Source organism: Macaca thibetana, chromosome 19, assembly GCF_024542745.1.
Source record: "Macaca thibetana thibetana isolate TM-01 chromosome 19, ASM2454274v1, whole genome shotgun sequence".
NCBI lineage: Eukaryota > Metazoa > Chordata > Mammalia > Primates > Cercopithecidae > Macaca > Macaca thibetana.
This window is the reverse complement of record NC_065596.1, coordinates 27917365-27926544: the sequence shown is the minus strand read 5'-3', so window position 1 is coordinate 27926544 and position 9180 is coordinate 27917365. Positions and strand designations below refer to the sequence as shown.

At 51.4% G+C, this 9180-nt stretch overlaps 1 protein-coding gene across 1 annotated transcript in view; it reads left to right on the top strand.

The window, feature by feature from the left end:
- Positions 1-3729: 3729 nt before the first annotated feature.
- Positions 3730-9180, top strand: part of TMEM160 (transmembrane protein 160) — a 204476-nt gene continuing 199025 nt past the window's right edge. Inside the window, exon 1 of the mRNA XM_050772336.1 lies at positions 3730-3733. The gene's annotated coding sequence lies outside the window, so the exon portion shown is untranslated. The remainder of the gene's footprint in view (positions 3734-9180) is intronic.

The window sequence follows — 9180 nt, the reverse complement described above, 5'->3', positions numbered from 1 at the left end:
CTCCTAAGAGGAGGGGGTTCATATCCTTGTTTTCACGGGTTCAGGCATGCCTGGGTCCTTTGGGGGTGCAGTGACACCCCTATTTTTATAGGGTCAGGACGCCTGGGTTCGATTCTGGAAGGGAACTTCAGCCGCTATGTTCAAGAGCCACCATACCTAATCCTGTTTTGCGGGGTGGGGCGGGGGAACAACCAGTCCCTGTCTTCATGGAGTCAGGGTGCTCAGGTCTCCTTGTGGGAGGAGGGCCCTTGGTGTCTGTTTGCACAAGGCCAACTCCAGGTTGCCATTCTGGGAGTAGGAACAGAATGCGCAACCCCGTTTCCAGCCCATCCCAACTGCCCATCCTCACCCGAGAGTGCGGGGCAGGGGAGCAGGGAGGTGGATGGTGCACAGCCCGGGTATCACCCAGCCGGTCGCAGGTTTGCAGGCCGCGCGCCCGGCAGCTCCCCGGGGCCCGGCTCCCCGCCCCCCGTGCCGAGGGCTCCCCCAGATCCGGGCGGACGCGGCGGTGGCCAATGAGCTCGCTCGCCGTCTCCGGGAGCTGGGCCGGCTCTGCCCGCCTGGCATTGGGCACGCGGTGGGCAGCGGCGGGCGGGGCCTAGGGGGTCCTCGCGCCTGGTTGGGCCAGGCTTGTTGCTGGGTAACGGGGCGGCGAGTTTCCCCTGGCAACGGCGGCGGGTACCGCTCACTGGCTGGCCGGGAAGGAGGGGGGGCGCGGGCGCAGGCAGGCCCCGCAGACCCCAGCAACAGCGCGCGGCCCCCGCCCCGCCGGGAAGCGGTAACCTTCACACGCGCGCCGGCCGCTCGGACCCTGCGGACGCCCGCGCCCCCGCCCAGCCCCCACCCGGCCCCGGTCCAGCCTCCGGGCCTGCAGGGTCGGCCACACCGAGGGGACCCGGGAGACCCCCTCCCCACCGCGGAAAGCCAGGACTCAGACCCTGCAGTGAAAAGTTAAGTCCTTCCCAACTCCCTCTCCCCAGGCTGCGAAATCTGCTTCCCCAGAATGGCAGACAAGATCTTGGAGATGAGACGGTTTTAGGTCTGCAGTCAACCAGCTCTATTTTGTCTCACCAGCACTTCACATCCGGCTTACTACCTCCGGGCACTATTCTAAGTATGTTACAAATACGAACTCATTTCATCTTCACAATATTTTTGGTCCTGCCTGTGCCGATCCCTTTTGGACAGAGAGGGAAACTGAGGCACAGAGCAGGGAAGCTGCTTGCTCAAGGTCATAATTTGAACCCATGTCGGGTTCAAATGACTCCAGCGCCCGGGCACGTTATCGTTCCTCTGTGCTGTGAGCCCGTGGGAGAGGCATTAACGTTCAAAATAAGAAACTTCACAGTCAAGAAAACACACTCGTGGCCGCCCTGTGGGCCACCAGTTTGAGACCACGGCCTCACCATGAGCATCTGTGCAAATAGACACCAGCTGTCTTCCTCCCAGAAGGAGACCTGGGCATCCTGACCCCATGAACACAGGGACTGGTCGTCTCTACCCAAACTGGATTCAGGCATCATGGTTTTTGAACATAGGGCTGATGATCCTTCCCAGAAGAGAATGCAGGCATCCTGGCCCCATAAAAATAGGGGCCCTGAGCCGGGTTCAGTGGCTCAGGCCTGGAATCCCAGCACTTTGGGAGGCCTAGGCAGGTGGATCACCTGGGGTCAGGAGTTCGAGACCAGCCTGGCCAACATGGCAAAACCCTGTCTCTATTAAAAATACAAAAATTATCCAAGCGTGGTGGTGCATGCCTGTAGTCCCAGCTACTCAGGAGGCTGAGGCAGGAGAATTACTTGAACCTGGGAGGCGGAGGTTGCAAGTGAGCCAAGATATCGCACCACTGCACTCAAGCCTGGGCAACGGTGAGACTCCATCTCAAAAAAAAAAACGAAAAACAGAAAAAAAAACCCCACAAAAATTAGCCAGGCATGGTGGCACATGCCTGTAGCCCTAGCTACTCAGGAGACTGAGGCAGGAGAATCGCTTGAACCTGGGAGGCATAGGTCGCAGTGAGCCGAGATCGTGCCACCGCACTCCAGCCTGGGTGACAGAGCGAGACTTCCTCTCAAAAAAAAAAAAAAAGGGGGTCCAGACCGGGCCCAGTGGTTCATGCCTGTAATCCCAGTACTTTGGAAGGCTGAGGTGGGGGAATCACTTGAGCCCAGGAGTCCAAGACCAGCCTGAGCAAAATCGTGAAACCTCATTTTTACTAAAAATACAAAAATTAGCTGGGCGTGGTGGCATGGGCCTGTAGTCCCAGCTACTTAGGAGGCTGAGGCAGGAGAATCACCCAAGCCTGGGAGGCGGAAGTTGCAGTGAGCCAATATCGTGCCTCTGCATTCAAGCCTGGGTATCAGAGTGGGACCCTGCCTCATAAAAGAGGCAGAGGGGTCCTTAGCTAGAGGTTTCCTTGCTTGGATTCTCAGAGAGTCAAGGGACTCCCACACTGGTAATAGTAATGATAGGTAAAATATATTAAACATCCACCATGCCCCAGTACTTTTATTGTTTAATTTTTTTTTTGTTTATTTATAAAACAGGGTCTCTTTATTTTATTTATTTATTTGTTTTTGAGACAGAATCTCACTCTGTCGCCCAGGCTGGAGTGCAGTGATGGGATCATAGCTGTCTGTGGCCTTGGCCTCCTGGGCTCAAGCGATCCTCCTTCCTCAGCCTCCCAAGTACCTGGGCCCACAGGTGCACACCACCACACCTGATTAATTTTTTAATTTTTTGTAGAGTTGGGGGTCTCACTATGTTGCCTAGGCTGGTGTGAAACTCCTGGGCTCAAGTGATCCTCCTGCCTCAGTCTCTCAGGGTGCTGGGATCACAGGCATGAGCCACTGTGTGCCTGGCCCAGTGTTTTATCTTTATTCACCTTCTGACTACACATCCTATGAGGTAGCGACCTGTGCTGTCTTAACTCACAGATGAGGAAACTGAGGCACAAAGCTGTGACCAATTCCCCCAACATCACCCACAGCCAGTAGGTGGCACAGGGGATTCTAACTCAGGCCATCTAGACTCACAGCCCACAGTCTTTTGTGAGGACTGTATGCGGGCGTGGGAAACCAAGGCAGGAGAATGGGTTCAGGCCAGGAGTTCGAAACACGCCTGGGCAGGCAACAACCTCATCTCTACAAAAAATTAAAAAATTAAGGCCGGGCGCGGTGGCTCAAGCCTGTAATCCCAGGACTTTGGGAGGCCGAGACGGGCGGATCACGAGGTCAGGAGATCGAGACCATCCTGGCTAACATGGTGAAACCCCGTCTCTACTAAAAAATACAAAAAACTAGCCGGGCGAGGTGGCGGGCGCCTGTAGTCCCAGCTACTTGGGAGGCTGAGGCAGGAGAATGGCGTAAATCTGGGAGGCGGAGCTTGTAGTGAGCTGAGATCTGGCCACTGCACTCCAGCCTGGGCGACAGAGTGAGACTCCGTCTCAAAAAAAATAAAAATAAAAATAAAAAATTAGCCAGGCGTGGTGGTGTGCACCTGTAGTCCCAGCTACTTGGGAAACTGAGGTAGGAGAATTGCTTGAGCCTAGGAGGTGGAGGCTGCGGTGAGCTGTGATAGTCAGCTGTGATCATGCCACTAGACTCCAGCCTGGACAACAGTGCAAGACCCTGTCTCAAAAAAAAAAAAAAAAAAAGAGGCAGCCCTTAACCCACCCACAAACTTCTTTTTCTTTGCCCACAAGGGTTTTGTGTTGTTGTTTTGCGGGTGGGGGTTGGTTTTTTATTTTTTTTAATTTTTTTTATTTATTTTTATTTTTTTATTTTTTTTTTTGAGATGGAGTCTTGCTCTGTCACCCAGGCTGGAGTGCAGTGGCCGGATCTCAGCTCACTGCAAGCTCCGCCTCCCGGGTTCACGCCATTCTCCTGCCTCAGCCTCCCGAGTAGTTGGGACTACAGGCGCCCGCCACCGCGCCCGGCTAGTTTTTTGTATTTTTTAGTAGAGACGGGGTTTCACCGTGTTAGCCAGGATGGTCTCGATCTCCTGACCTCGTGATCCGCCCGTCTCGGCCTCCCAAAGTGCTGGGATTACAGGCTTGAGCCACCGCGCCCGGCCGGTTTTTTATTTTTGAGACGGAGTCTTGCTCTGTCGCCCAGGCTGCAGTGCAGTAGCACGATCTTGGCTCACTGCAACCTGGGCCTCCCGGGTTCAAGCGATTCTTCTGCCTCAGCCTCCTGAGTAGCTGGAATTACAGGCATGTGCCACCGCACCCAGCTAATTTTTGAATTTTTAGTAGAGACAGGGTTTCACCATGTTGGCCAGGCTGGTGTTTTGTTTTGCTTTTGAGATAGGGTCTCGCTCTGTTGCCCAAGCCGGAGTACAATGGTGCGATCACAGCCCACTGCAGCCTTGAACTCACAGGCTCAAGCGTTCCTCCCACCTCAGCCTCCCAGTTAGGTTCCTGCATGTTGCCCAGGCTGGTGTGGAACTCCTGGGCTCAGGCAATCTGCCTTCCTCGGCCTTCCACAATACTGGGATTACAAGCGTGAGCCACCACGCCTAGCTGTAGGGAGGACTTTGACTAGTGACAATGCTTATGGCCAAATAGACTTTTGGCCTCTCCCCGTCTTTTCTACCTCCAGCCACCAAGCCAGATTCCCATTATCTTTCACACTCATTTTCTTCTCAAAAGAACATTACAGGCTGGTGCGGTGGTTCACACCTGTAATCTCAGCATTTTAGGGGGTCAAGGAGGGAGGATTGCTTGAGGGCTGGAGTTTGAGACCAGCCTGGGCAACATGGTGAAACCCTGTCTCTACAAAGAAACAAACAAAGAAAGAACATTCTGGGGCCGAGCATGGTGGCTCATGCCCATAATCGAGGCACTTTGGGAGGCCAAGGAGGGAGGATCACTTGAGCCCAGGAGTTTGAGACCAACCTGGGCAACATGGTGAGACTCCATCTTTATAAAAAAAAAAAAAAAAAAAAAAAAAGAAGAAGGAGAAGAAGGAGGAGGAGGAAGAGGAGGAGGAGGAGGAGGAGGAGAAAGAAGAAAGAAGAAGGAGGAGGAGGAGGAGGAAAAGAAGAAAAGAATATTACAGGCTGGGCATAGTGAATCATACTTGTAATTCCAGCACTTTGGGAGGCCAAGGCAGGCGGATCATCTGAGATCGGGAGTTTGAGACCAGCCTGGCCAACATGGTGAAACCCCATCTCTACTAAAACTACAAAAATTATTAGCTGGGCATGGTGGCACATGCCTGTAATCCCAGCTACTCAGGAGGGTGAGGCAGGAGAATCACTTGAACCCAGGAGGTGGTGGTGGTTGCAGTGAGCAGAAATCGGGCCACCGGCCGGGCGCGGTGGCTCAAGCCTGTAATCCTAGCACTTTGGGAGGCCGAGACGGGCGGATCACGAGGTCAGGAGATCGAGACCATCCTGGCTAACACGGTGAAACCCCGTCTCTACTAAAAATACAAGAAAATTAGCCGGGCGAGGTGGCAGGTGCCTGTAGTCCCAGCTACTCGGGAGGCTGAGGCAGGAGAATGGCGTGAACCCGGGAGGCGAAGCTTGCAGTGAGCTGAGATCCGGCCACTGCACTCCAGCCTGGGTGACAGAGTGAGACTCCGTCTCAAAAAAAAAAAAAAAAAAAAAAAAAAGAAATCGGGCCACCACATTCCATCTTGGGCGACACAGCGAGACTCCATCTCAAAAAAAAAAAGAGAACATTCCAGTACATCTGACCTCCGGGTATCTGCCCTGCAATGGGCAGTCTGGACACTGCTCAGTGAGTGAGAGGTGTGAAGTACAGGCAGGACCATGAGCTAGCAGAGGGCTAGAGACTGCCCTTCTCTCAACTTCATTACTGTCAAACACAGAGGAAATACTGGCAATAATTAGTTATACAAGTGATAATAGCTAACACTTATTAGGCACTTACTATATGTCCAATACTGCACTAAATGACTTCCAGTGTGATCTCATTTAATAAGTGTCTAAAGCAGCATTTCTCAAACGTATTTATTTATTTATTTAGTTAGTTAGTTAGTTATTTTTTTGAGACGGAGTTTCGCTCTGTCGCCCAGGCTGGAGTGCAGTGGCCGGATCTCAGCTCACTGCAAGCTTCGCCTCCCGGATTTACACCATTCTCCTGCCTCAGCCTCCCGAGTAGCTGGGACTACAGGCGCCTGCCACCTCGCCTGGCTAGTTTTTTGTATTTTTAGTAGAGACGGGGTTTCACCATGTTAGCTAGGATGGTCTCGATCTCCTGACCTCATGATCCACCTGCCTCGGCCTCCCAAAATGCTGGGATTACAGGCTTGAGCCACCGCGCCCGGCCTCAAACGTCTTTAAACTTGATCTACGGCCAGAAAAATACTTTCCTTGTAACCTAATATGTATTCACTATACATCAATAAAATGTTCATAAAATATTACTTTCCCTTGACTTCATAATTTTTCAAAATTATATATATATATATGTATTTTTTTTTTTTTTTTGAGGCGGAGTCTTCACTCTGTCGCCCAGGCTGGAGTGCAGTGGCACCATCTCGGCTCACTGCAAGCTCCGCCTCCCGGGTTCGCGCCATTCTCCTGCCTCAGCCTCCGGAGTGGCTGGGACTACAGGCGCCCGCCACTGCGCCCGGCTAATTTTTTGTATTTTAGTAGAGACGGGGTTTCACCGTGTTAGCCAGGATGGTCTCGATCTACTGACCTCGTGATCCGCCCGCCTCGGCCTCCCAAAGTGCAGGGATTACAGGCGTGAGCCACCGCGCCCGGCGTATTTTTTTTTTTTTTAAGATGGGATCTCGCTCAGCACCCAGGCTGGAGTGCAGTGGTGCAATCTTGGCTCACTGCAACCACGGTCTCCCGGGTTCAAGCGATTCTCCCATCTCAGCCTCCTGAGTAGCTGGGATTACAGGCAATGCAACCATGCCTGGCTAATTTTTGTATTTTAGTAGACCGGGGGTTTCACCATGTTGGCCAGGCTGGTGTCGAACTCCTGACCTCAAGTGATCCACCCTCCTCGGCCTCCCAAAGTGTTGGAATTACAGGCAAGAGCCACCATGCCCGGCCCGTAGTGTATTTTTGTTGTTGTTGGCGTTGTTTTGAGACGGAGTTTTGTTCTTGTCGCTCAGGTTGGAATGAAATGGCGCGATCTCGGCTCAATGAAACCTCCTTCTCTTGGGTTCAAGCAATTCTTCTGCCTCAACCTCCCAAGTAGCTGGGATTGCACCACCATGCCCGGCTAATTTCTGTATTTTTAGTAGAGATGGGGCTTTACCATGATGGCCAGGCTAGTCTCGAACTCCTGACCTCAGATGATCCACGCCCCCCAGCCTCCCAAAGTACTAGGAGTGAGGTGTGAGCCACCGTGCCCGGCCTGTAGTGTAGTTTTTAAGAACTCTGGTCAAAGCAGTCATGTATGCCTATAATCCCAGCTACTAGGGAGACTGAGGTGTAAGGATGGCTTGAGCCCAGAAGTTTGAAACCAGCCTGGGTAACACAGCCAGATTCTATCTCAATTAAAACACCACTAACAAAACCTCTTGTCTAGGGCCAGTAAAATTGCAGGTAGAAGTTGTGGTAATACAAAATTGTGTACTTTTATCACCACTTACAAACCATACACCTAAAAAGAGTGAATGTTCTTGTGTTTAAATACATCTCAATAAAGCGCAAGTTGGTTGGGATGTGAATGCATCTTACTGAGAAAAATGCATTAAGATCAGCCAGGCATGGTGGTTCACACCTGTAATCCCAGCACTGAGGGAGGCTGAGGCAGGAGGTTTGCTTGAGCCCATAAGGTCAAGACCAGCCTGGGCAACATAGCGAGACCACCCATCTCTATTAAAAAAAAAAAAAAAAAATTAGCTGGGCATTAAAAAATTTAAATTTTTTGGCCGGGCGCGGTGGCTCAAGCCTGTAATCCCAGCACTTTGGGAGGCCGAGACAGGCGGATCACGAGGTCAGGAGATCGAGACCATCCTGGCTAACACGGTGAAACCCCGTCTCTACTAAAAAATACAAAAAACTAGCCGGGCAAGGTGGCGGGCGCCTGTAGTCCCAGCTACTCGGGAGGCTGAGGCAGGAGAATGGCGTGAACCCGGGAGGTGGAGCTTGCAGTGAGCTGAGATCCGGCCACTGCACTCCAGCCTGGGCAACAGAGTGAGACTCCGTCTGAAAAAAAAATAAAAATAAATAAAGAATTTAAATTTTTTAATTTAAAATTTAAAAATTTTAATAAAAATAAAAATAAAAATTACTTAGGAGGCTGAGGCAGGAGGATCTCTGTAGCCCAGGAGTTTGAAGCTGCAAGGCTATTGTACCACAAGACTATCTATTGTGCCACTACACTCCAGTCTGGGCCACAGAGTGAATCTTTTATCCAAAAAAAAAAAAAAAAAGCTGAGTGTGGAGGCTCATGCCTGTAATCCCAGCACTTTGGGAGGCCAAGATGGGCGGATCCTGAGGTCAGGAGTTCAAGACCAGCCTGGCCAATATGGTGAAACCGCGTCTCTACCAATAATACAAAAATTAGCTGGGTGTAGTGGCGCACACCTGTAGTCCCAGCTACTCGGGAGGCTGAGGCAGGAGAATTGCTTGAACCCAGGAGGTGGAGGTGGCAGTGAGCCAAAATCGTGCCACTGCACTCCAGCCTGGGCAACAGAGCAAGACTCTGTCTCAAAAAAAAAAAAAAAGTAAGATCCATGTAAGTGATGTCATATATCATAATCCATGGTTTACTCATGAACCACAGTTTGGAAAACACCAGGAAGAAGGAAGGGAGAATGAATAATCAGGGAAAGGGAAAGAGAGAGGAAAGCTGAGGCGTTCCCAATGTTTCAAATGGGAAAATTTCATGTGAGATATAGATTAACTGCTTTTCTTGGGGAAGCTAAGAGTGTGTACTTGGAGGCAGTCAAGTTTGAGAAGTCTGACATCTTTTCTCAGCCAGCCCCATGCTAGGCACTGGAAGGTGACTCACTCTGATGAGGCGATTGTGATTGGGTGAGACCCGGTAGGGATGGAAAGTGTAGAGGAGGAGACAGGAGTCCACAGCTTTGGAAGAAGGAAGGACAAAACTCAAAACTCCCTGAACCAGAGCAGAGAAGGAAGTAACAATGAGAAACTGAAAAAGGAAAGGGAATAGAAAACTATGAGACAGGATAAAATTTGGCGTGGGGTCTGCCCGGGCATGTCCATGCCAGGTGCCCAGGG